Genomic DNA, 27,158 nt, shown 5'->3' with positions numbered 1-27,158 from the left:
CCAATGTGAATACTTTACACATTACTATATGATGGGATAATCCAAGGACTCAAACTTTTCATTAGTAAGCATTTAACAACCTTTCAAAATGATTTTGCTTATTCTAATGGCTGGACAATTAATTTAATTTAAATCATCCTTCTCAAATAACACTTATATAGACCTTAACAGGTGAAAAAGTTTTACTTATTTTTTCTCATTCAAGGAAAAAAAAGCAAAAGTCCAGTTTGGATAGATCTTGTTTCCTTGAGTGGGAAGTAAATTACTTTGAAGGCTGTCCCTAGGGAAATCAAAGCCAATGAAATGTTTTTGTCTTTGCTCTGTATTTTATATTGGGAATAGTTTTTCATATTTTTTTCCTTTTCTTTCAGACTGGTCATACAGTGACTGACAGTGGAGAAAACTCAAGCTACATTATCGTTGGAAAATCAGACCTAAAAAATGTGACCTTGGTTACATTACTTAACCTCTCTAAGCTTCAGGTTTTTGCCTCAGTAAAGGGACAATAACAGAGTGAATGTAATAGGGGCAGTTGTGTGGATTCCATGACTAATATAGGAAATATACATAGAACAGTGACAGAAAATAACAACAATATTAGCACAGTCTCTGACACTGGTAGGTAGTAATGTTAGTTATCCCTATTTTTATAAATACTTGATAAAGAAGAAATACAGTGATGAGTGAATATAATGAGAAGTTGGAGATAAGGGGTAGAAATACATGAAATACTTGGGAAAAACTCAAAGATCAGTGTGTGGCCCTTTATTTACTAAAGGGGGCTGAGCTTGCTAGTGTGAATTGATACTAAATACCAACAAATAGCTGGGAAATGGAAGGTGAGTGATGAGGGGAACAGAATGCCTCCTCTGGTTTAAAGTCCAGAGTATCTGAAGCCTACGACATCCAGGAGACCAGTAGCAAAGAAATAGTGGACTACATAGTTTAGAAGGGAAGCTTTGAGAGAAAGCTGCCAAGGAAACATCTCAACGGGAGACTTGAGAGCCATGGATAAGACAGGAAATGTTCTAGGAACATGAGAAAAGTGTGCCATGTGGGCATTCCATTCTGAGGTGGCCATAAATCACTTATCATGGTTGTATTACTTTCTGCACTTTTAAGGTTGTCTTTTTGTGAGAGAAGATGATGAGGGAAATGGAAGGATGCCTCCTGTCTCTCAAGTTTCTCAGGGACAACATTTTCCTACAGCTGGGAGAAATAATCTTGAACATGGCAGAAAGAAAAAAAAAAGGTAGGGTGTCGGATAGAATAAAAACTAATGCCAAGAAGTAATGACTGAAAAACAATGATACTGAGGAAAAAAAGAAGAAACTGTTTCTTGAATCTCTCTCACTACTCTGAGGCTCTTTCTAGAAAGAATGACATATAATCTGCAGCAGAAATAGCATCCTGTGATCCAACACTCCTACTAGGAAGCACGGGGGCCAACAGGATCTAAAAATCTTAAAAGGGATTCCAAGAGAGGAGCCGAATCCCTGAAGAGGATGTATGGGTGAGGATAAAAAAAAGAGCTAAATTAAAACATCACTGTGAGAGCTAACTGCTGAATGCCTGGCTGACTAGAAAATATGGACAAATTGTTCTTAAAATAGACACACAACAGATACTGAGGTAACATACAGTACTTTGGGACGATTTCAAAGTTCCAGTAAGTGTCAGACAACATTTTCTTTTTTTTTTTTTTTTTTTTTTAGCTTGACTTACTGAAAATTTGACCCTCAAAAGACCAGGAAGATTTTTTTTCCTCTAGATTTACTTCTGACCAACAAAGAAGTGCCCTAATGAAGTGGAAACGGTCGTGTCCTCTTAAATTTCAATACAGTGAAAGATGAGAATGCAGAGAATTATCAGATTTCAACTGTTTTGAAAAAAGTCTATTGAAAAGAAAGGCTGGGGCCAGAGACTGAACAAAAGAGAATGATTCAAGATGACTAAAAAGGACAAATGACATTGGGATGATAATACCACAAAGTTCTCCAGTGAGGGAAAAGAAAGAAGTAGCACCAAGTACAAAGTCTGCTGAAACAGATTTACAGGTAGATTGAAAGGTCAGCAAGGTAGCAATGGGCAGGTGATCTCATTTATGGACCAGTCAGGCCCTTCATTGCTGATCTCCTCTCCCCTACGACTCAACATGTGAAAACACCTATATAGCAGTGGGGAAGGGAAGGGAGAACCAGGCACCTTTTGCTCACTGATCCAGCCCCTATACCTTGCACAGGTACTGGAATACAGTAGGTGCTCAATTGATGTCCTCTGAATAAATGAATGAATCTAAAAGACAAATCCAGGGCGCCTGGGTGGCTCAGTTGGTTAAGCGACTGCCTTCGGCTCAGGTCATGATCCTGGAGTCCCGGGATCGAGTCCCGCATCGGGCTCCCTGCTCAGCGGGGAGTCTGCTTCTCCCTCTGACCCTCCTTCCTCTCATGCTCTCCATCTCTCATTCTCTCTCTCTCAAATAAATAAATAAATAAAATCTTAAAAAAAAAAAATAAATAAAAGACAAATCCATGCACAGTAAGCTTTTGAGTACACTTAGAGGCCTTCCACCCACGGGGAGCCCTAAAAGACAACAACCTCAAAGGATGGTTTCTCGAAGACTAGAACACAGACTATTCCTAGGCCCTTACTGTTTAGGTCATTATAACTATTCTTAGAACAAGAAACTAATGGAGGAAGAGCCACTGCTTGGGGCAGACAATGTAAGGCCACTGCTTGGGGCAGACAAGGGAAGGGCAGACAATATTAAAGAAAGAAAATAGAACCAATCAATTTTTTTGTTCCCCAATTTTCTATCAAGGGGGGTGGGGCGGTAAAAATCAGGAAAGAACACTGGATCAAGAAGCACAGTGTAAAACAGACTAGGGTCAGACTGTTGGATTTCAATCCTCACTCTGCCATTTCTTAGCTGGGTAACCCTAGGCAGGTTACTTAAGCTCTCTGAATCTCAATTTACTCCTCTGTAAAAGGGCAATTATAATAATACTTCTCTCACAGACAGCTGGCATCAACATTTCCTAGATATACAGCCTTGGATGAGATCACAGGATTTTGAAGTAAGGGATTATATCCTGCTTGATAAACTGAAATTCTTTGAGCCTCAGAGTGTTCACCTACGTAATGGGGAGAACAGTACCAATCTCATGAAATTGTTCTAAGTATTTTATGAATTCATATATGTAAGCCTTCTCCTACCATCCTTCTGCCAGTAGGTGTACTGTGTGTGTGAGTTTTCTTCTCCTTTCCTTTTGCTGCTCAAACAATGTTTACTGGATACTGATTTTATACATTAGCATGCCATTCTGGACTCTGGGCTCTTAGAACTAGAATTCACTTCAATGTTTTCTCCTTCCATTCTTCCCATGCTCCCCCCAACACCTCAGTCTCTATTCCATATTCTCAAATTAGCACTGGGCATTTCCCACTTTTGTGCCCTCCTACACAAACTCTCTTCTCCCTTCCCTAAATATTCAATTTCTTTATCAAAGCCCAAATCTACAATTCTGTGATTTATGGAGAACCATGTTAAGTCTATAACCAAAAAGTCTCCATGAGGTATAGAATTAAACTATTCTTTGGGATCCTAAACACTTCAAGTCTTTAACATTTTACTACTTAAATCTAATCATCACTAACAACGAAATCTTATATCATTATTAGGTTTTTGTTTGTCTAGTGGCTAGAGGGTAGTAATTGATAGTAACTGAGAGATAGATTCTAAACTCAGAAACTGGGTCTCCAAGAGTAGAGAAATAAGTGCTATAACATAAAGTAGAAAGAGGCTAATTTCCATCTAGTTCACATTTTATTAGGACCAATTCTACCTAGAACGCTATTTAAAATATTTCATTTTTTCCTAAAAAAAAAAAAAGACTTGTCTCTAGATCCATACAAGTATTTTTCTTATTTTTGTTATTAAGCAAGATGTTTCAAAGGAGAAATTTTGAGGTCCTGAGAATATCTCATTTTATTATGTATACCATGTTGACTCATACTGCATTTTCAGATGCCTTTACTTTTATCTAAAAAGAAAAAAACGGGGGGGGCGGAGCAAGATGGCGGAGGAGTAGGAGACCTGGATTTCGTCTGGTTTCAGGAATTCAGCTGGATAGGGATCAAACCATTCTGAACACCTACGAACTCAACAGGAGATCAAAGAAAAGAATAGCAACAACTCTCTGAACAGAAAAGCGACCACTTTCCGTAAGGTAGGACGTGCGGAGAAGTGAATCCGAGGTGATATTTGGGAGGATAGATGGCGGGGTAGGGGGTCTCCGTCGGCCGCTTCTGGCAAGTGATAGAGCCGCGGAGCACAAAATCGGAACTTTTAAGAAGCCGGCTCCGTGGAGGGACGTCGCTCCAGTGGCTAAGTGGGGGCGGTGGAACCCTCGCGGGACAGTGTGATCTCGGGACCCTCGGGGTCACAGAAAGACCAAGGGGTGCCTGAGTGCAGCAGAGCTCCTGGGTATCGGAGTGGGGAAGCCGGCTGCAGAGACGGAGCTGAGGCGTGGGCTCTCAGCTCGGGGTTGCCATAAACTGTGATCGGTGACACAGTCGGGCCACTGCTCCTCCAGCAGGGACCCTAAAAGCGGCAGATCCGGGGAGACTTCCCTTCCTCCCCTGGAAGGAGAGGCGCGGGAATGCACCGCAGGGATCTGCTGGGTTTGGAGACTCCACACGGGGTCGGGTGCCAGAGATAGAAACGCTCGGTCACAGGCCAGGTGAGCAGGGAGTGTGGCTGGGGAGACAGAAGTGATTGACTGCTTTTCTCTGGGGGCGCACTGAGGAGTGGGGCCCCGAGTTCTCGGCTCCTCCAGGGCGGAGGCTGGGAGGCCGCCATTTTCACTCTCATCCTCCAAAGCTGTATGGAAAACTTGCAGGGAACAAAAGCTACTGAGAGCAAACCCGAGCAGATTACTTAAGCCCAACCGTCAAGGGCGGGGCAATTCCGCCTCCGGCAAAGACATTTGGGAACCACGGCAACAGGCCCCTCCCCCAGAAGATCAGCAAGAACAGCCAGCCAAGACCAAGTTTACTGATCAAGGAGAACGGCAGAACTCCAGCGCTAGGGGAATACTGCACATAGAATTCATGGCTTTTTTACCATGATTCTTTAGTCTTTCAAAGTTAATTTTTTTAACTGTCTTTTTAAAAAATTTTTCCCCCTTTTCAACCAACATCTTATCAATCCCTTTTATAAAAAAATTTTTTATTTTTCATTTTTAGAGTCATATTCTATCCCTTCATAGTAGTTACCCTTATTTTTGGCATATATATATATGTTGTTCTCTCTTTAAAACTGTGAGATAGTTTCTTCTAACAGATCAAAATATACCCTAAATCTCTAGTGTATGGCTTTGTTCTAGTCTCCTGCCTGATCACATTCTCTCCCCTCTTTTTTTCTTTCTTTTTAAATCCTTTTCTTTCTTTTTTGAAACAACTTATCAATTCCTTTTATAAAATTTTTTATAATTTTCATCTTTACAGTCATCTTCCATCCCTTCATTGTATCCACCCTTATTTTGTACATATATAAGTCTTTCTTTCTTTAAAATTTTGGGAGGCACTTTCTTCTAACAGACCAAAATACACCCAAAATCTAGTGTGGCACTGATCTATGCACCAGCCTGATCATATTTGATCATATTCTGTTTTTTTTGTTTTGTTCTGTTTTTGTTTGTTTTTATCTTTTTCTTTTTTCTTTCTTTCCCTTTCTTTTCCCCTGGTTTCAGGGCTTTTATGGTTTGTTTAGAGTATATTTTCTGGGGACGTTGTTACCCTGTTAGCATTTTGTTATCTCATTCATCTATTCTCCTCTGGACAAAATGACAAGACGGAAAAAATCACCTCAACAAAAAGAACAAGAGGTAGTACCGTCTGCCGGAGACCTACTCAATACAGACATTAGTACGATGTCGGACCTAGAGTTCAGAATCATGATTTTAAAGATACTAGCTGGGCTTGAAAAAAGCATGGAAGTTATTAGAAAAATCCTTTCTGGAGAAATAAAAGAACTAAAATCTAACCAAGTCGAAATCAAAAAGGTATTTCATGAGGTGCAGTCAAAAATGGGGGCACTAACTGCTAGGATAAATGAGGCAGAAGAGAGAATCAGTGAGATAGAAGACCAAATGATGGAAAATAAAGAAGCTGAGAAAGAGAAAAACAACTACTGGATCACAAGGGCAGAATTTGAGAGATAAGCGATACCATAAGATGAAACAACATTAGAATAATTGGGATCCCAGAAGAAGAAGAAAGAGAGAGAGGGGCAGAAGGTATATTGGATCAAATTATAGCAGAGAACTTCCATAATGTAGGGAAGGAAACAGGCATCAAATCCAGGAGGCACAGAGGACCCCTCTCAAAATCAATAAAAATAGGTCAACAGCCCGACATCTAATAGTAAAACTTGTGAGTCTCAGAGACAAAGACAAAATCCTGAAAGCAGCTCGAGAGAAGATATATGTAACCTATAATGGTAGAAACATTAGATTGGCCCCAGACCTATCCACAGAGACCTGGCAGGCCAGAAAGGACTGGCAAGATATCTTCAGAGCACTAAACGAGAAAAATATGCAGCCAAGAATACTATATCCAGCTAGGCTGTCATTGAAAATAGAAAGAGAGATAAAAAGCTTCCAGGACAAATAAAAACTAAAGGAATTTGCGAACACCAAACCAGCCCTACAAGAAATATTGAAAAAGGTCCTCTAAGCAAAGAGAGAGCCTAAAAGCAGCACAGACCAGAAAGGAACATAGACAATATACAGTCACAGTCACCTTACAGGCAATACAATGGCACTAAATTCATATCTTTCAATAGTTACCCTGAATGTGAATGGGCTAAATGCCCCAATCAAAAGACACAGGCTATCAGATTGGATGAAAAAACAAGACCCATCAATATGCTGTCTGCAAGAGACTCATTGTAGACCCAAAGACACTCCCAGATTGAAAGTGAGGAGGTGGAAAACCATTTGCCACGCTAATGGACACCAAAAGAAAGCTGGGGTGGCAATCCTTGTATCAGACAAATTAGATTTTAAACCAAAGACTGTAGTAAGAGATGAGGAAGGACACTATATCCTACTTAAAGGGTCTATCCAACAAGAAGATCTAACAATTGTAAATATCTATGCCCCTAATGTGGGAGCAGCCAATTATATAAGGCAATTAATAACAAAAGCAAAGAAACACATTGACAACAATACAATAATAGTGGGGGACTTTAACACCCCCCTGACTGAAATGGACAGATCGTCTAAGCAAAAGATCAACAAGGAAATAAAGACTTTAAATGACACACTGGACCAAAGGGACTTCACAGACATATTCAGAACATTCCATCCCAAAGCAACGGAATACACATTCTTCTCTAGTGCCCATGGAACAGTCTCCAGAATAGATCACATCCTAGGTCACAAATCAGGTCTCAATGCTACCAAAAGACTGGGATTATTCCCTGCATATTTTCAGACCATAATGCTTTGAAACTAGAACTCAATCACAAGAGGAAAGTCAGAAAGAACTCAAATACATGGAGGCTAAAGAGCATCCTACTAAAGAATGAATGGGTCAACCAGGAAATTAAAGAAGAATTAAAAAAAATTCATGGAAACCAATGAAAATGAAAACACAACTGTTCAAAATCTTTGGGATGCAGAAAAGGCAGTCCTAAGAGGAAAGTATATAGTAATACAAGTCTTTCTCAAGAAACAAGAAAGGTCTCAAATACACAACCTAACCCTACACCTAAAGGAGCTGGAGAAAGAACAGCAAATAAAGCCTAAACCCAGCAGGAGAAGAGAAATAATAAAGATCAGAGCAGAAATCAATGAAATAGAAACCAAAAGAACAGTAGAACAGATCAACAAAACTAGGAGCTGGTGCTTTGAAAGAATTAACAAGATTGATAAACCCCTGGCCAGACTTATCAAAAAGAAAAGAGAAATGACCCAAATCAACAAAATCATGAATGAAAGAGGAGAGATCACAACCAACACCAAAGAAATACAAACAATTATAAGAACATATTAGGAGCAACTCTATGCCACAAATTAGATAACCTGGAAGAAATGGATGCATTCCTAGAGATGTATCAACTACCAAAACTGAACCAGGAAGAAATAGAAAACCTGCACAGACCTATAACCACTAAGGAAATTGAAGCAGTCATCAAAAATCTCCCAACAAACAAAAGCCCAGGGCCAGATGGCTTCCCAGGGGAATTCTACCAAACATTTAAAGAAGAATTAATACCTATTCTCCTGAAACTGTTCCAAAAAATAGAAATGGAAGGAAAACTTCCAAACTTGTTTTATGAGGCCACCATTACCTTGATCCCCAAACCAAAGACCCCATCAAAAAGGAGAATTACAGACCAATATCCTTGATGAACATGGATGCAAAAATTCTTACCAAAATACTAGCCAATAGGATCCAACAGTACATTAAAAGGATTCTTCACCATGACCAAGTGGGATTTATCCCTGGGCGGCAAGGTTGGTACAACATCCACAGAACAATCCATGTGATACAATACATTAGTAAAAGAAAGAACAAGAACCATATGATCCTCTCAATAGATGCAGAAAAAGCATTTGACAAAGTACAGCATCCTTTCTTGATCAAAACTCTTCAGAGTATAGGGATAGAGGGTACATACCTCAATATCATAAAAGCCATCTATGAAAAACCACAGTGAATATCATTCTCAATGGGGAAAAACTGAGAGCTTTCCCCCTAAGGTCAGGAACATGGTAGGGATGTGCACTCTCACCACTGCTATTCAACATAGTATTAGAAATCCTAGCCACAGCCATCAGACAACAAAAAGAAATCAAAGGCATCCAAATCGGCAAAGAGGAAGTCAAACTCTCACTCTTTGCAGATGATATGATACTTTATGTGAAAAACCCAAAAGACTGCACCCCAAAACTGCTAGAACTCATACAGGAATTTAGCAAAGTGGCAGGATATAAAATCAATGCCCAGAAATCAGTGGCATTCCTATATACCAACAACAAGACAGAAGAGAGAGAAATTAAGGCGTCAATCCCATTTACAACTGCACTCAAAGCCATAAGATACCTAGGAATAAATCTAACCAAAGAGGCAAAGGATCTGTAGTCAGAAAACTATAAAATACTCATGAAAGAAATTGAGGAAGACAGAAAGAAATGGAAAAACGTTCCATGCTCATGGATTGGAAGAACAAATATTGTGAAGATGTCAATGCTACCTAGAGCAACCTACACATTCAATGCAATCCCCATCAAAATATCATCCACTTTTTTCAAAGAAATGGAACAAATAATCCTAAAATTTGTATGGAACCAGAAAAGAGCCCGAATAGCCAGAGGAATGTTGAAAAAGAAAAGCAAAGCTGGCAGCATCACAATTCCGGACTTCCAGCTCTATTACAAAGCTGTCATCATCAGCAGTATGGTACTGGCACAAAAACAGACACATAGATCAATGGAACAGAATAGAGAGCCCAGAAATGGACCCTCAACTCTATGGTCAACTCATCTTTGACAAAGCAGGAAAGAATGTCCAATGGAAAAAAGACAGTCTCTTCAACAAATGGTGTTGGGAAAATCAGAGAGCCACATGCAGAAGAATGAAACTGGACCATTTCCTTACACCACACACAAAAATAGACTCAAAATGTATGGAAGACCTAAATGTGAGACAGGAGTCCATCAAAATCCTAAAGGAGAACACAGGCAGCAACGTCTTCGACCTCAGCCGCAGCAACTTCTTCCTAGAAACACCGCCAAAGGCAAGGGAAGCAAGGGCAAAAATGAACTATTGGGATTTCATCAAGATAAAAAGCTTTTGCACAGCAAAAGAAACAGTCAAAAAACCCAAAAGACAACCAACAGAATGGGAGAAGATATTTGCAGATGACATACCAGATAAAGGACTAGTATCCAAAATCTATAAAGAACTTATCAAACTCAACAGCCAAAGAACAAATAATCCAATCAAGAAATGGGCAGAAGGCATGAACAGACATTTTTCCAAAGAAGACATCCAAATGGCCAACAGACACATGAAAAAGTGCTCAACATCGCTTGGCATCAGGAAAATCCAACTCAAAACCTCAATGAGATACCACCTCACACCAGTCAGAATGGCCAAAATTAACAAGTCAGGAAATGACAGATGTTGGCAGGGATGCGGAGAAAGGGGAACCCTCCTACACTGTTGGTGGGAATGCAAGCTGGTGCAGCCACTCTGGAAAACATGGAGGTTCCTCAAAAAGTTGAAAATAGAGCGACCATATGATCCGGCATTTGCACTACTGGGTATTTACCCGAAAGATAGAAATGTAGGGAATCCGAAGGGGTACGTGCACCCCGATGTTTATAGCAGCAATGTCCACAATAGCCAAACTGTGGAAAGAGCCAAGATGTCCATCGACAGATGAATGGATAAAGAAGATGTGGTATGTGTGTGTGCGTACACACACACACACACACACACACACACACACACACACACACACACACACGCACAATGGAATATTATGCAGCCATCAAAAGGAATGACATCTTGCCATTTGCAACGATGGAGATGGAACTGGAGGGTGTTATGCTGAGTGAAATAAGTCAATCAGAGAAAGACATGTATCTTATGACCTCACTGATATGAGGAATTTTTAATCTCAGGAAACAAAGTGAGGTTTGCTGGAGTGGCGGTGGGGTGGGAGGGATGGGGTGGCTGGGTGATAGATATTGGGGAGGGTATGTGCTATGGTGAGTGCTGTGAATTGTATAAGACTGTTGAATCACAGATCTGTACCTCTGAAACAAATAATGCAATATATGTTAAGAAAAAAAGAAAGAAGAAGATAGCAGGAGGGGAAGAATGAAGGGGGGGAAATCGGAGGGGGAGACGAACCATGAGAGACGATGGACTCTGAGAAACAAACTGAGGGTTCTAGAGGGAAGGGGTGTGGGGGGATGGGTTAGCCTGGTGATGGGTATTAAAGAGGGCATGTTCTGCGTGGAGCACTGGGTGTTATGCACGAACAATGAATCATGGAACACTACATCAAAAACTAATGATGTAATGTATGGTGATTAAAATAACAAGAAAAAAATTTAAAGAAAAAAAACAGTGAAATAGATCCTAAAAAAAAAAAAAATTCCTTCTTTTCCACTGCCATGCTACTAGAAACATAAGCAAATCACTTCATTAGGTAAAGTGTGATCTGGTCAGATCTGTAAGGGGTAAGTTCCAGTGGGTTTTCCCAGACTGAGCAAGAGAATTTTGACTCTAAACATCAGGCAGGGATATTTAGTTTTCCCAAAGTTTTCCAATAACTCCATAATTTAAAAGATGGAAGGAGAATTTGTTGAGGATTCTCTCAACTCATAATCCTGATCAGGTAAGGAGTAAGGATACGTAAACAACTATACAGAATCTTACACCTGAACTTGTGGGATGAGTTTCCAGGTTCTCCCTAAGGAGCATGGGAAATGGCTTCCCCTCCAGCCAGCAGGTACCCCTTCCTCTGTACCCAGTTTAACACCCCACAGTCTGATATGCTTGCCTGGATGTCCACCCATTGTCTTGAGTCAATGTCCAGGGTCACAAGGAGTTGGCCCTCAGAATGGCTGCTTCAGATCTCAGCCTCACAAACCACTATGGAGGCTGAGGTTATTCGTCTCAAGTACACCGGGGGAAGTATCTCTTCCAGGATGGGGTCACAACAGAAAAGAGTTCTTATGATGTCACACAATTAACTGTCTTTCCAGCAACAGATTCTACTGTCTTTCCTGCTTAACCAGTTCATGCTAGAACCATGTATATTACAATGTGTATCATTAAGCCAAAGAGATATACACATTGTATATATGTGTATATATCTGTATAGATAGATGTGTACACAACACACAGAGCCTGTTCTGATTACTGGTGACTGTAGCATAATGTGTTTCCCATGCACTTGTTAGAAAATTAAAAATCTCTACCAAAAACTGTGTTTTCTTTCTATGGTTAAGCTCAAAAGAGCTGGAAGGAATTGAGGTTGGCACACCGGAACAGTACCATGAATAACAGTAGGTGTAACAAACTATTGCAGACCACAGCTTCTCTCTGAGTATTTTGTTAATTAAAAGGTGTTGGCTTTAGGAGGCAACTCTCATTTTTTTCAAACGAGTTTGAAGAATATTTCTCTAGTCTACAAATTTAATTGGTTTCAGGGGTACATGATTAGTCAGACTAACAGCTGTACTCAGAGCTTTAAAGGAGCTACTAAATCTTTTAAAAAACACACACATGCAATGTGTTTGACATACTTCCTTTGAAGTGTTCACGTGTAGTTTTTCTGTAATTCACAGGTCTCCTTTGGTTGATAAAAAAGAAAGAAGCACATATTCTATTCCTTGTTTTGTTGTATGAATGTGGGTAATGTTTTTGTTTACTTTTATAAGTGAAAAGTCAGTCGACTGACTAAATGATAAATTATTGGACTCACACTAGCAAAAATACCTAAAAGTACCATTCTGTATAGGTGGCCAGACTGCCTTACTGTTTGATATTATCAGGTATAGGAGAGCTTGTTTAGCTACTTGCATATCACCGATAGCTAAGGTAACTGTTGTCCATGTAAATAACATCGGGGAATACTTTTCTTTTTGAATATTTGAGAGAATGGCATGTGGCTTAATGAAATATGTAAGAGCTGGAGAGTACGTATTAACAAAGTTAGGAATCATGCATGGACTAAAAAAGAAAATCTGTTGTACATGCGGGAGGAAGAACCTCACTTCTTGGCTCTAAATATTTGTCATTTGCACGTACAGGTGGAAAATTAGAAATAAATGTTACAAATCCATAAACATTTACTTTTGTCTATATTCTTTTTTACTCTAAAGAGGAAATAAAATAGGTGATTCAACTACCATCAATTATTTACATTTTAGCACCATAAGGGCTTGTGCTATCTGTGGGCAAGGCCTAGAGAATCAGAACTCAAGGATTCATGTTACCCACTTGTATTTCTGGATTTTATGGAAAAAAAAAAAAAGTTAGATGTGGAAGCCCTAGACTTTTAAAGCTCAGTAACATTACTTTATCACATAACATAAAATTTACTCTCTTAACCATTTTAAAGTAGATGGTACAGTAGCATTAACTATATGAACATTGTTGTACAAATGATCTCTAGAAATTGTTCATCTTCCAAGAGCAAACTCTGTAGCAAATGACAGAACTCTCGTCTTTTTTAAGGCTGAATAATATTTCATTGTATGGATACACCCCATTTTTTGTATCCATCAGTGGACATCGAGGTTGTTTCCAACTCTTGGCTATTGTGAATAATGCTGTAATTAACATAGGAGTGTCCCAATATCTCTGTCTTTGAGATCCCGTTTTTAATTCTTTTAGATGTAGATTAACAAGTGGGAATGCTCTGGTCATAGGGTAGTTTTGTTTTTAATTTTTTGAGGAACCTCCATACTGTCTTCCACAGCAGCTGCACCATTTCACATCCCCACCAACAGTGCACAAGGGCTCCAGTTTCTCCACATCCTCACCAACGCTTACTCTCTCTTGCACGCTCTGTCTTTCTCATCTGATAGCAGCCATCTGAACAGGTGTGAGGTGATCCCTCAGTGTGGTTTTGATTTGCATTTCCCTTATGATGAGTGATGTTGAGCATCTTTTCATGCGCTTGTTGGCCATTAATATGTCTTCTTTGGAGAAATGTCTATTCAACTCCTTTTCAGATTTTTAATGGGGTTATTTATTTTTCATGAATTCCCTTTTAATCATGCAAGTCCGAGCCTTCATTCTTAAAATATAGATTGCTTGGAAACTTCCATCTAATTTACTAGATTTTGATTTTGGAGAAATATGTTAATTTATCCAAATTTTAGTTTCCTCTTTTACAAATTGGTAGTAATGATGTTTTCCCTGCTCAGACTTCAGTGTTGCAGCGAAGAAACAACAGAGAAAATGACAAAAAGACATTTTTACACTGTTTGAAGTTCTGTAGAAATGTAAGGTATTACGAATTCAGAACAAAAGAATCTACATTTTACAACTACTTAATACTGCTTCATTTATATCGGAGCTAATGGTTTCTTTGTTTTTGTTCTGCCTGATGAAACTCCAGATTAAAACTCTGATAAATCAGTCTGCCTCTCCCCATCTCTCTCTGTCTCTCTCTGTATATTTCCATCTCTTAATGTTCTCGATAATGTAGTGCTTCATACATTGTGCCTCTTTCTAATCTTGATAACAGCAGCAGCAGCAAATGTTGGTTGAGACCCTACTAAGTGTCCAGACATTGCACAGGTTTGGGTGAGGAAGGAAAAGATAAATCTAACACTTACCTTAAGTAGCTGACCTCCTCTTACAAGTGAGGCTTATGAAGGCATGGCACGTGTATAACAACTTTAAAAACTCAATGCTAGTGGGACTCCTGGGTGGCTCAGTAGGTTAAGCAGCTGCCTTTGGCTCAGGTCATGATCCCAGGGTCCTGGGATCACGACCCAAGCTGAAGGTAGATGCTTAACAACTGAGCCACCCAGGTGCCCCTGGGCTAAGGAGATTTAAGAGAGATCTTTGAATACCAAAATAAAGACCATCTAATAAATAAGAGTAGTTCTGATAGGGGCACCTGGGTGGCTCAGTTGGTTAAGCATCTGACTCTTGATTTCAGCTCAGGTCATGATCTCAGGGTCGTGAGATCAAGCCACATGTTGGGCTCCCTGCTCAGTGGGGAGTCTGCTTCTCTCTCTCTCCTTCTCCCTTTGCCCCTCCTCCTGCTTGTGCACTCTCGCTTTCTCTTTTTCTCAGATAAATAAATAAATCTTTTTAAAAAGAGAGTGGTTCTGATACACTAAAGCCCAGTGGAAAATGACCAATGAATTTTTCTGTCATTACTATTCCTTTATATCCTCTTTATAACATTTGTGGGGTAATCAGAATATGCCAAAACCTACCTCTAGTGGATACTATGATGCTCCACTGAGGTTCTCTCCTGGAGTAGACAGATCCCAGACACTATTAATAATGACTGCTAATGGATTATAGCTGCATCTGTCCCTAGGGCTTGCTCTTGGTGCATGGATACCAAGTTCAAGCCCACGTACCTCAACTGAGGACAATGCTGAAGAACAAACCCAGCTCCATTGCTTCCTGTCAGATTTGCTTATACTGTGGTAGCAAGTGCACTGTGGGCCAGCCTATCCCCTCTGCCCAATACTGCCCCGCTCACTTTCTTGCAGGTAGATCTACCAAGAATACTTGCAAGTAAACATTCTGTATACAACTTTGTTCTCAGGGACTGCTTTCCAAGGAATCCAACCTAAGACACAATTCCTTTGGTCTATGTACATAATAGTTTATTTCCCATACCTAAAAGTAACATGATGTTTCTAGCCATTCAATCTTAGAATAGCATTTAATATTAATTGTTTATTGGTGTCACCTGTTACAACATTCGATCTTCAACGGAATGCCTTGGAAAATGACAAAAAAACATGCAGAGAATTGGTGGCATATTTCTTGCTTACAGGCTTATGACAAGTTTTATACTCTTTGGTTATACTTGAGTTTCAATTTATCATCTGAGTTGCTGCTTAAGAGAAATCTAAACACATCCTATAACTAAAACACCAAAGAGCTTGACAAATCCAAACACTGAACTCTTGAACTCCATCTCCATAATGACACTGGAATTGTAACCACTCTCCTATGTTGGTGTGAGGTGACTGTGCTGGGCTAAACTTAGCTTTTAAAGTTCTGGGTCAGTAAACACATTATAAACTGCAGGTATGGCAAATACAGCAACTGAAGTAGTGAAACTAGCTACATCAAAATCAATTCATGTTTTCATTTAACTTGTAGAAAAGCACACCATGCCCACAAGGGCAATAATGACCAAATATACAATAGGAACCAAAATTCAGAGGTAGAAAACAAGTACCAATTACATAGGGAAAACTGTTTGTAACAAGCACAAAAATAAGATTGTGATATGTTTATTTAAAATCACACCCACCAAACCATCTCAAATTCCTTTTCAAAGTAGAATAATAAATAAAAACATATTGTTCAATGGTTATAAATCGTGCTATTGAAATGACAAAACTCCCAGGAGCAATAGCTTGTCAGTTTTCATGCACATACTTGCTATTGCTTTGGACTTGAATCTCATGGTCTTAATCTTTTGGATGAATGGGTTTCAAATGAAGACGGTAAAGAGAGCCTGGGAAAGCCCTGAGTCTACAGTTTATGGTTCTGAAAGAGGAATCTAGCATACTTTGTTGGTTTAAAAAGATCTGTGAAGCTATACTGTCGTAGAATTGGTTTATTCTAAACCTCTTATTTTTGCGGCTTAAGATTAGAAAATTTCATCAGATCAGGACTAATGTTAATTCCTCTAAAAAAAAGTCTATAATCTGTAAATCATTCAACCCCTACTAATACCAGTACTTTTTACATGATGGCAATATTTTACAGAAAAGATGTTGGGGAGGCACCTGGGTGGCTCAGTTGGTTAAGCATCCAACTCTTGATTTCAGCTCAGATCATGATCTAAGGGTCGTGGGATTGAGCCCCGCATTGGGCTCCATGCTCAGTGCGGAGTCTGCTTTTCCCTCTCCCTCTGCTCCTTTCCCACTCACACACTCTTTCTTTCTCTCAAATAAATAAAATCTTAAAAAAATAAAGATACAGAATTACACTAAATTTTGCATTTTAAAACATTACTTGAAAATAAACTTTTAAATAAGATGAAGTTATATTTCAGATTCAAATATTTAAATTACACAGTCCACAGTAAAAAAAAAATCATGCTATTTTTTTTCCAGTAGGAGAAAAGTAATAATCTTTAAAATGGATTTTCCTTTATCCTGAGATATTTTGGTAAGAACTAGAAGTAAGTATGTATGTCCTCTACTGTTAATATTATAGTTTATATTGCCTCATTATTTTAAGACCAAAAGATGTAGAGGGGGAAATTTTTCATTAAGTTGTGTTCAGAATCTCTAGCTTGTTAGGTGAAAGTAAGTCACATGAAAGAAATAAAATAAACCTCACTAAGACATTAACTCCTATCTAGGGTAAATCAAACTAGAGAAAATAGAAAGCAAAGGAACTATGCAGTTTTGAGGAACATATACATGGGTATATAGCTTTAAATTGGTAAAATTCTTTTTTTTTTTTTTTTTTTTGCCCTGTTATGGGGTAGAAAGAATGAAAAAAGTCACCAAAATTGTTTTTCCTACTTTGCCCTCCCTCAAAGGCATGATTATGTTACATTTCATAGCTATTCTTAATAAAAATTGTTACTTTCTATGAATTTAATACATAAAGTACACGTTTTGTGCAATATAAAAAGCTCAGCAGAAGCAAATAGCTAGCCAGGAAGGCCAATTCCCAAAGAAAAAGTAGGGCCAACTTATTATTTGGAGCCTGATGTTCCCATTCAAGTTGAATTACAAATAGAATGGAAGGAAGGGCATACAAACTGAAGCCCTCAGAGACCGTATGGCTGAGATGGATAATCTTTGTGATTGACAATGGGGGCCCGAGGTTACCACAACTGGGTGACTTTAACAGATGACACGGTAACAAGTCAGGGTTCTATCATTCACCTATTTTCAGGAATGATCTTTTGGGGCTTACTGATTCAGATTCTCTTCTCACCAAATCACAAAAATAATAAGTAAATCAATTCATAAAAATAAGTTATCAGTGACTTCATTTCCAATGCCTTGTAGGTATAAGTAACAGACAATTGAAAAGAGTTTCCAAAAAGTTTGCCTATTCTATACACCTATGATCATAGATGCTGTATCTGGTAGCATTCTCAAAAGCTGTGTCATTAAAAAAAAAAAAAAAATCCCATCACTTAGCAATGAAGGAAAAACCAAGGTCCAAAGTGTTGAATGGTTTGTCCAAGATTCCCAGGCCCCAGCTGGCAAGAGACCAAATGAGGACCATCGGCCTATCATTTCCCAATTCAGTTATCTTTTTACTGTGCCAGTGGTTTACAATATTATCAGCATGCCTTTAAAATCTCAAATATAATTACATACCTATGCATAGTAATTGTGTATCTAATATGCCTAGACTGAGAAAAAAAAGTGACAATAATCAATTCATTCGGAATTTGGTAATATTTTGTAAAAAAAATTTTTTTAAAGATTTCTTATTTTATTTATTTGAGAAAGGGCAGAGTGAGAGAGAGAGCATGAGTGGGGGTGAGGGGCAGAGGGAGAGGGACAAGCAGACTCCCCACTGAGAAGGTACCCCGATGTGGGACTCCATCCCAGGACCCTGGGATCATGACCTGAGCCGAAGGCAGATGCTTAACCAACTGAGCAACCCAGGTGCCCTGAATTTGGTAATTCTTCAATATGATTTTGCATTTTATTAATTGTAGTAGCGTTCATATTGTTGTAAAAATATCTACTACACATATGTGGGAGACAAATCACTTATTTGATCCACAGACAATATTTGATGTGCTCAGAGATTTGAGAAATCCTTTCCACAATTCTGGGAAATCTCCATTATCTCCAGCCCCTAGGTCGAGAACCTCTAGAATGGCGATGACTACTTCACAATACTACTTTTATCAACTACCTTCAAAATTCCCATTCCTTCCCCTTATAGTTGGTTTCAGTTTCAGTGTTAACTAACAACGATATCATAATCTTTTGAGGATGGGTAGTACCAAAGCCAGAAAAAACTCAATTTTTGAAATGGCTTATTAGTTTTATAAATTAGAACGGCCTCAGGCACCTGGGTGGCCCGGTTGGTTAAGTGTCTGCCTTCAGCTCAGGCCATGATCCCGGCATCCTGGAATCAAGCCCCTTGTCAGGCTCCCTGCTTGGTGGCGAGTCTGCTTCTCCCTCTCCCTCTGCCCCTTGCCCCCACCCCCCGCTCATGCTCTCTCTCTCAAATAAACTCTTTAAAAAACATAGAGCAGACTCAAGATATCAAAATACTCTGACTTACTTACATTCTGATACGATTTATTTATTTATTTATTTATTTAATTTTTTAATTAGCATATAATGTATTATTTGTTTCAGGGGTACAGGTCTGTGATTCATCAGTCTTCCACAACATCCAGGGCTGGGTATGTGTTGTGGTGAGCAGTGGGTATTGTGTAAGACTGATAACGCTTTTCTGACTGGGAGACAAAAGGCACAGTCAGAGCTGGTACACTTGAGTTTGGTTATCCAGCAGTCAGTTGCACTCACTTTTATATATGCTGCCCCTGATGTGAATACCCCCAACCAGACAGGTGATTGTCACCACCATGGGTAATGAGACTGTGGGTTAGGGACGAGTAGAAGACAAAGTTGAGCAACATCTAAGGACCATGTCTAAATCCTTGGAATTTGTCTCCATTCTGCTTATGGAAAATTACTTTCCACTACTTACCCCAAGGGCACATGTTGTCTCAGACTAGCCAGTCTCTTCCTGCTGTACTCAATATGCCTTCTTTACAAAATAAATTTGCCCAAGCTATTCCTCAGATTTAACTATCTTTTTCACCTATTCTAATCCTTATTCTTTATGATCAGAATCTCACATTTGTGAAGACACTGTTGACATGAGTTACCCTGATGTTCCCCTTTCTTGAACTCCTATGTTGATCACAGTCTTAATGTAAAAAGTCTCTGTGTGTTTGATAACATATATCCTCATATTATTATTTATTGCACCAATTACAAAATTCTAGAATTGGAAGGAATTTGTGGAAATTCCAATGCTAAACTTTAAAATCTGGCACCTCTGAGCATTATAAATCTTAGATTGAATTGCTTTACATATAGTTTAGAAGATCCTTAATATTCTCAAGAGGTGTGTTCAAGAGTCCTTGAAAATCAAAAAGCAGATGTGTGTGATCATCTAGGCTTACTTTAGGAGTTAAGGGATTTACTTCTGCCCAAAAGTTTCTCAGAACATGAGATCAGTGCTAGAAGTTTTACATATTTTAACCACCCAACCATCCCATGGGGTAGATGTTATCAAGCCCACTGGAAATAACTACGTATCATGGACCTTCACAAAGCAATTTTCTATCACTTCATATGAATTATTTATCTTAGGACAAAAATTTAAGATTTCCTACGTGTATTATGAAAACCAAGTTGCATCTGTTACTTTAAAAATTATTTCTTAGTCTATTAAGAATTCTGATTATCTGCATTAAAACAAAATTGTCAAAATATAAAAGTTTTCAAAATATTTTTTATCATTAGAAATCAACATGGGGATTTCATTTTCATTTAGAATGTTTTCTAAAAATAATGGGTTCATAAATAAGAAACCTTTTCTCATGTGAATCTGATAGTATGAATTCAGTCTAATAGAATGTTTTTCATTCAAATATTATTATTGAATAATTACTAACTTGGTGAAAAGTCTGTACCTACTCAGTAAAAGAGACATGTAGATGAATGCATTGATGTGTTGATTTCTAAGGCATTTTAACTAAGATAACCAAGTTATTTTTATTTTCATTAAACTGTGAATATAATTCATAACAAAGGAAAATCGTATTCTAGATACGCAGGAAGTACTAAAAGGTTTACTCTTTAGGGTTAAATGCTAAGGAAGTTAATATATAAATGTTTTCCTTACAACTCTATATTTTAAAAGAAAAACTCTAACATTGTATTATCTGAGACTGTAACATAGGTGGACTGGTTTCGAGCAAAACTAGGGGACGGGAAGTGGTATTAAAATTGACTGAAGGTTATAGGATTTGTCTAAAATCTTGGGCATCACTAATAAATCTCACTCTCCTTGGTCTTATTGCTCTATTCATATCCTTTCTGGAAGATAAACTACCTCAAAATTCAAGACCTAATAGTACTATACTATTATTGCGGAGTTGCTGTGAAACATTCCTGGGGCTGTGATCGGAATGATTGAGAGGACCACCAAATGCTGAAAAGTGGATGTGACCAGGGAATAGCTTGGCTGTTTGCCAGGGTAAGAAATAACTTGATATCGACATTAAGCAGCAGCTGAAGAATCTTTTCATAGTTTAGGCGCTTTTTCTAAATCCTCCAGTTATGCTTCAGTGATTAAATTATTAAGAACCTCTGATATAGCTGTTTCATATTTTAGATGTGAGTTGAAGATGTTTTAAATGATTTCCATTATTCATGGTTTCTTGTTTTTCAAAATTAAACTTATAGGATGCTGACATAATCCCTTTTTATTAGGTCTGCAGAAACTGAGAATACACTAAAAAGCAGAATAGTTGTATGAAAGTATCATTTTCCTTGACAATATCTTATGATGATGAGCTTATTATGATGGTTTTTTTTTTTTCTTAGCTGAGCTATATGCATCCCAATTAATGTTGTTAAACCAAATGCTAAAATAAAAAATAAACGGCTCCTTCTAACTTCCAGATTTAGGCCAAGATAAGATTCAAGCAAAGGTCAAGAAAAGGACAAGACACAAAATTTAGGAAAAGCCTCCCAATGTGAATGATTAACTTGTATATGATTAACTCTTTTAAAAATCTTTCTCATTGTCACCTACTTTATTTTTTATTTTTTTTAAAGATTTTATTTATTTATTTGACAGAGAGAGACAGCAAGAGAGGGAATACAAGCAGGGGGAGTGGGAGAGGGAGAAGCAGGCTCCCCACTGAGCAGGGAGCCCGATGTGGGGCTCGATCCCAGGACCCTGGGACCATGACGTGAGCTGAAGGCAGACACTTAATGACTGAGTCATCCAGGCGCCCCCCATTGTCACCTACTTTACACATAGCTTGAAGATAAGACTGTCTTCCATAGCTTCACTGAGAAAATATTAACAACATATCTTTGGGCCCAACACCATGCCAAAGGAGTAAATACTGTGATACCTCTTTCTACTTCCTAGGAGAATTCCAATCCTTTTCAGGCTTCCATGGACTCTACCCCCAATTCTATAGGTGGATTTAAATTCATCTGAGGTTTAGATTATAGGCCGTCAAGATAATCCTATCCTCTGCTTTCGTGATGGAACTCAAAGTTGAAGTCAATCAGTCCATGACATCACTCAATATTACAGGTATAGGAGTGTGTGTGTGTGTGTGTGTGTGTGTGTGTGTGTGTATATATATATATATATATATATATATATATATATATATATAACCTAGATTGACTGATCTGACTGGTAGATAAATCTCTTAACCTATCCTTCAGGTAAGAGATTCTGTTTCTCACAGTAGCAAAAAATCGTGTTGCCCCATTTGCTGCGGGCAACCATCTTGAAACCTGGAGAGAGACTAGTGAGGAGGTCAGAGCTGACACGAAGTGATAATCTGAATAAAGAAATCATACAGAGTGTCAGGGCTCTGTTTGTACTGCATCTGGAGTCCGCTCTAATCTCTGAACTTCCAGTTATATGAGATTAATTATCCTTATTGTTGAAGCCACTCTGAATGGGTAATGTCTTTCTTGCAGGGTTACAAAAATAAAGAAGACATTATTCCTGCATTTAAGAAGTTTCTATCTTAGTTGGAGACATATATGTCAACAACAAATTTCAGTAAAATATAACAATACTTGCTGAAATAGAGGTAAATAGCAAAATGGTAGTAAAGAGGAGGATCGGGCAGGAAGGAAGGTACACATGCAAATAATATCTTCAGCTGAAACTTTAAGGATGAGTTTACCAAAAGTGAATGGTGACACGTACATTTCTAGTGGAAGAAACAGTATTTGTTAAAGTAGAAAGGCAGCATTTGGTGATTGAGGAACTACACATAGTTTAGTATTATTTGATTAGCAAGAGAATGATGGAAGATGTAGGGAATAACACAGGCATCCTAGGAGGATTAAATTGCAAAAGATGTTGTGTATCAAGCTGAGGGATTTAGCTTTTATCCTGGAGAAGAAAGGTAACTGTTATACAACCTAATGGAATGTGATTAACATGTTAAGAAGTTCATTTTCAACGAACTTTCCGTGTGGAAGATAGGTTGAGAGAGACAGGAAGACCAATGATGTGGCTTGACAGATGATCCCTGAAACAAAACGGTGGAGCTGAATTAAAAAGTTCAGGTTTGTTTGGCTTATGGGATCAACAGGATTGGTGATTGGTTGCATAACAGTAAGAAATAAAAAAAAGAGCCAGAACGATTGCTTGATTTCTAAGTTGGTGGATAGTAGTACCACCCACCAAAACAGAGAATATAGTAAGAGGAGTAGATTTTCTGAAGATAATGATAATATCAGATTCAGGCACACTGAGTTTGAGGTATGTGTGGAATGTCTAAATGGTAGCTGGCTGGCAGGTAGAAATATGAGTCTGGAATTTAGGAAAGAAGTTTGAGCTAGAGATAATCATTGGCAAAGTTTTAGTAGTCTTTAACTTAGACTCTGTAATACACTGAACTGGTATTGAAGTGATTTAAGATGGTAAATTTTGGGTTATGTGTTTTTAACCACAATTTTAAAAATACAGAAGAAAAAAATAAAAATAAAAATAAATTTCTTTAAATAAAAATACAGAAGAAATCTGACACTAAGTACAGCGTGGGATATGACAAATTAGAACAGATGCCAGCCATAAAAGGATGCAGACCTGGCAGGGGTTAAGTCCTAGGTGATACCAACATTTAAGGGCCTGACAGAGGAAAAATTTCAACAAAGTGGGAATGGCAGTGAGTGGCCATAGAGGTCACTGAAAACAAAACTAAACCGAACAAGAGAGGATCCAACCTCAAAAATTAAGACAAGAGAGAATTAAAATGGAAAAGGGGTGGGTGATGCTTGGCTAAGACCATCCAAAGCACTGAGGCTAAAGTTACAGAACCATAGCAAAGAGCATACTAACAATGAAGTCTCGTCTAGTGGATGAATCCAAATTATGTCTTAATACTCAAGGTAGAATGCAATTTAAAAAATTTATATCTACCAAGAATGCTAGGTTAAAAGTCCATAGAAATGAAATGAACTGATCTAATATATTCATAATTCATGTCAAGAAGCTAATAAACCGTAAAAAAGGACGGGAGTATAGAAACTTAGAAAACCAGTGGATTTCTACAGAGTACATGTGACAGGACAATAAACACTGGGAAGACAAATATATTAAAGAATTTGGGTTGGCAGATCCTTCATGTTACATAGGACGACAAAGGGAGTAAAAAATGAGGGACTGAGAACAAAAACCAAAAGAGACAAGAGACATGTTTGAATGAAATATAAAGAATTGAAAAGACTTAGAGGTGAGAAGAAATGAAAGTGACCAATTTGTTTCAAGGAAACAATGACTCTTCAGCGAGCAGAGCTGGAGACAGGGGTCGTGTGACAACTTCCACAGAAACACTTCAAACTGAATTTTTCTACCACTGCACTATTTTTTTTTATTCTCAAACAATATCTTTGTTCTTCTTTTACAGGTAGAAATGTTGAGGGTGATAATACACTGGAAAGACATTTCATAGTTCTTACAGTCAAACCACAAAATAAATTGGTTAAAATTGGGTTGAATGATAAAAGTACTTGAAAACCTCCCCTCCTCCCCTTTTTTAAAATTGCTATGATACTTCTGAGTCTAGAAATCAAGGCCAGACCAATGCTTCTGATGTTCACACAGATTTTGTTCTAGAGGTTTTGTCTATTTTGTGGGCATAAATTTACCCCGTGGATTCAGGGAAGAAGATGAGTATTTTTTTAAAGCCAACAATGAGTCAGCAGGAGGTTCAAAGTTCTCCACATGGAGTTGTCACTCAAAGCACTGACATCAAAATCAATGGAAAGTGGCTCCAGTCTTGTTCAGAGTATAATTTGTAGTGGAGAGGAAGTTGGGGGTTGGGGGGAAGTGGGAGGGGAAGACAGCTGAAAAAATATAGATAGATATGCAGCAAAGATGGGAAAAGAAACAGGTCATAAAACATCAAGTTGCAAAATGATCCAAACGCCATATGGGGTGAATGTAAGCATCACTGGACTAAGAAACGTTTGACAACACTTCTGCGAGCCCACTGGCTCCTGGGCACCCCCATTCTAGACACCGAGGATAAAGTGGGAAACCTAACTCAGCCTGTGGCCTGAAGGAGCTTATATCTTGACAGAGAAGAGACAGGAAACAAATACAAATTTTAAATGATTTTAGAGAATGGTAAAGGGGACAAAGGAAAACAGAGCCAGGCAAAGAGTATGAGAGTGAGAGGGGTGCAGTTGGGTCAGGGTCTATTAAATTAGCCCTTAGTTCGCTATTAAGGCTCGGGCCGGGTTTTTAATCCCTCTGAGTTTCTTAGCTTCTCTGGATAACTCTGCCCGTGGAATAAGAAAAACAGTTCATTACATGTTTATTTCCACTTCCTCACATACCTCCTTTCTTACAACAACCATGCATTTTCCACTTCTCTTTTCCACTCCCCTTTGACACTTTCTTTTGTTTCCAGAAGCCTCTGGGGCCTGGACTCAAGGACTCCCCCTTTGTCCCTAGTCCTGCTTGCAATGATCGGATGTGATCTCAGAACCTATACTAGAAAGAGAAACCTGGTTTCTATTTCTTATCTCCTCATTCATTCTCAGGTAATGTGGATTAAGTGATAAGTAAAAAAGATCCAAGTCTATCTTCATGAAGCTCACTATCAAGGGAGAAGACTGAGCACCTGAGTGGCTCAGTCAGTTAAGCATCTGCCTTCAGCTCAGTTCATGATCTCAGGGTCCTGGGATCGAGTCCTGCACCAGGCTCCCCGCTCAGCGGGGAGTCTGCTTCTCCTTCTTCCTCTCCTGCTCTCTCTCTCTGTCAAACAAACAAACAAAATCTTTTTTTTTTTTTTAAAGGGAGAAGACCAATATAAATTCTAACTGTTTCGGAAATAAATGGAAGATCTGATATGTGCTCTGCAAGAGAAGTATGAATGACGCTATTTACATTGGCAATTGAGGATCTCACCTAGTCTGCCAAGTTAGGGGAGTCTTCCCTGAGTACAACATTTGAGCTGAACCCTGAAAAGTAAGTAGGTATCAGATGGGTAAATCAAGGGGAGAGTGTCCTAAGCAAAGGGGTCAGTAGTAGGCTTGTCATAGGCGAAAGCTGTCACTTAATCAAAACAACAGCAACAAAGCAGAAAGCAGGCCAATGTGAAAATAAGACAGCAAACAGTACGCGGCATCTGTCAGAAGGGTGATGGAATGGGAAGGATCACACTATGCGGTATCCTATAAGCTAGTAAACATTTTGACTTTTATAAGGAGGGCATGTGTTGTAATGAGCACTGGGTGTTATACGCAAACAATGAATCATGGAACACTACATCGAAAACTAATGATGTGATGTATGGTGACTAACATAATAAAAAAATAAAGAGAGAAATAAATAAATAAAATAGGAGAGAAAGAATGAAGGAGATTAGTTTCTCTTGGAGTGACCATATTATTTATCATGAAAACTGGGATAGTGTTAAGAGTCAAAGAGGGCACTATCATTTACACTTAGACAATGGATATAATCCATGTCTGCCCAGGGCTAACCAGGACTATGGTCATCCCAGTACAAGGCTACTGTAATGGTCTAGGAAAGACTCGATACATTGGGAAAGGGCAGTATAGGAGCAATAAAAAGAGGAAAGCTGATCCAAGAAATATTTAGAAGAGAAAATCAATTTTGGACTTGGTGATGGATCCAGCAGAGGTGAAGTGGGAAGGTGTTGAGAATGATTCCCAAGGTTGTGTTACAGGATGAGGGGTGCTACAAACCTGAAGTGGAGAGGAATGATGGGGAAAGATCTTGAATTTGATTATAGGAGGTATCATGAGGTTATTTTTGAGACATCTAAATGGAACTCTTAAGTAGGCCATTAAATATACTGTCTGGCATACGGAGAAAATTTCTTCACCTCCTATGATCTCTTCCTCTATTAGTCCCTTCCATTTTTTTTTTTTTTTATTATTGTCTTTGGGCACCCCTGACAACAGGGCCTGGACAAGGACTTGGGTATAAATAGTTTATGTGGGAGTTGATCCCTGGGAAGTAGGAATGAAGGATGGGACAAGTGAGACAGAGAAGGCAGAAATGCCAACATAATGTGTATTATGGAGATCACTAGTATGGGCGACAGGGCCTGGATTCTGCCAGAACCTTTCCATGTTCCCAAGAAGCACGGAGAAAGCTGTCCC

General features: G+C 38.7%; 1 protein-coding gene across 2 annotated transcripts in view; it reads right to left on the bottom strand.

Annotated features, from left to right (window-relative positions):
• DMD (dystrophin) overlaps window positions 1-27,158 on the bottom strand; it is a 2,214,577-nt gene that overhangs the window by 646,702 nt on the left and 1,540,717 nt on the right. The window lies entirely within an intron of this gene.

Source organism: Zalophus californianus, chromosome X, assembly GCF_009762305.2.
Source record: "Zalophus californianus isolate mZalCal1 chromosome X, mZalCal1.pri.v2, whole genome shotgun sequence".
NCBI classification, from domain to species: Eukaryota; Metazoa; Chordata; class Mammalia; order Carnivora; family Otariidae; genus Zalophus; species Zalophus californianus.
Note: the sequence above shows the minus strand (reverse complement) of the source record. Positions and strands in the feature narration are given on the sequence as shown.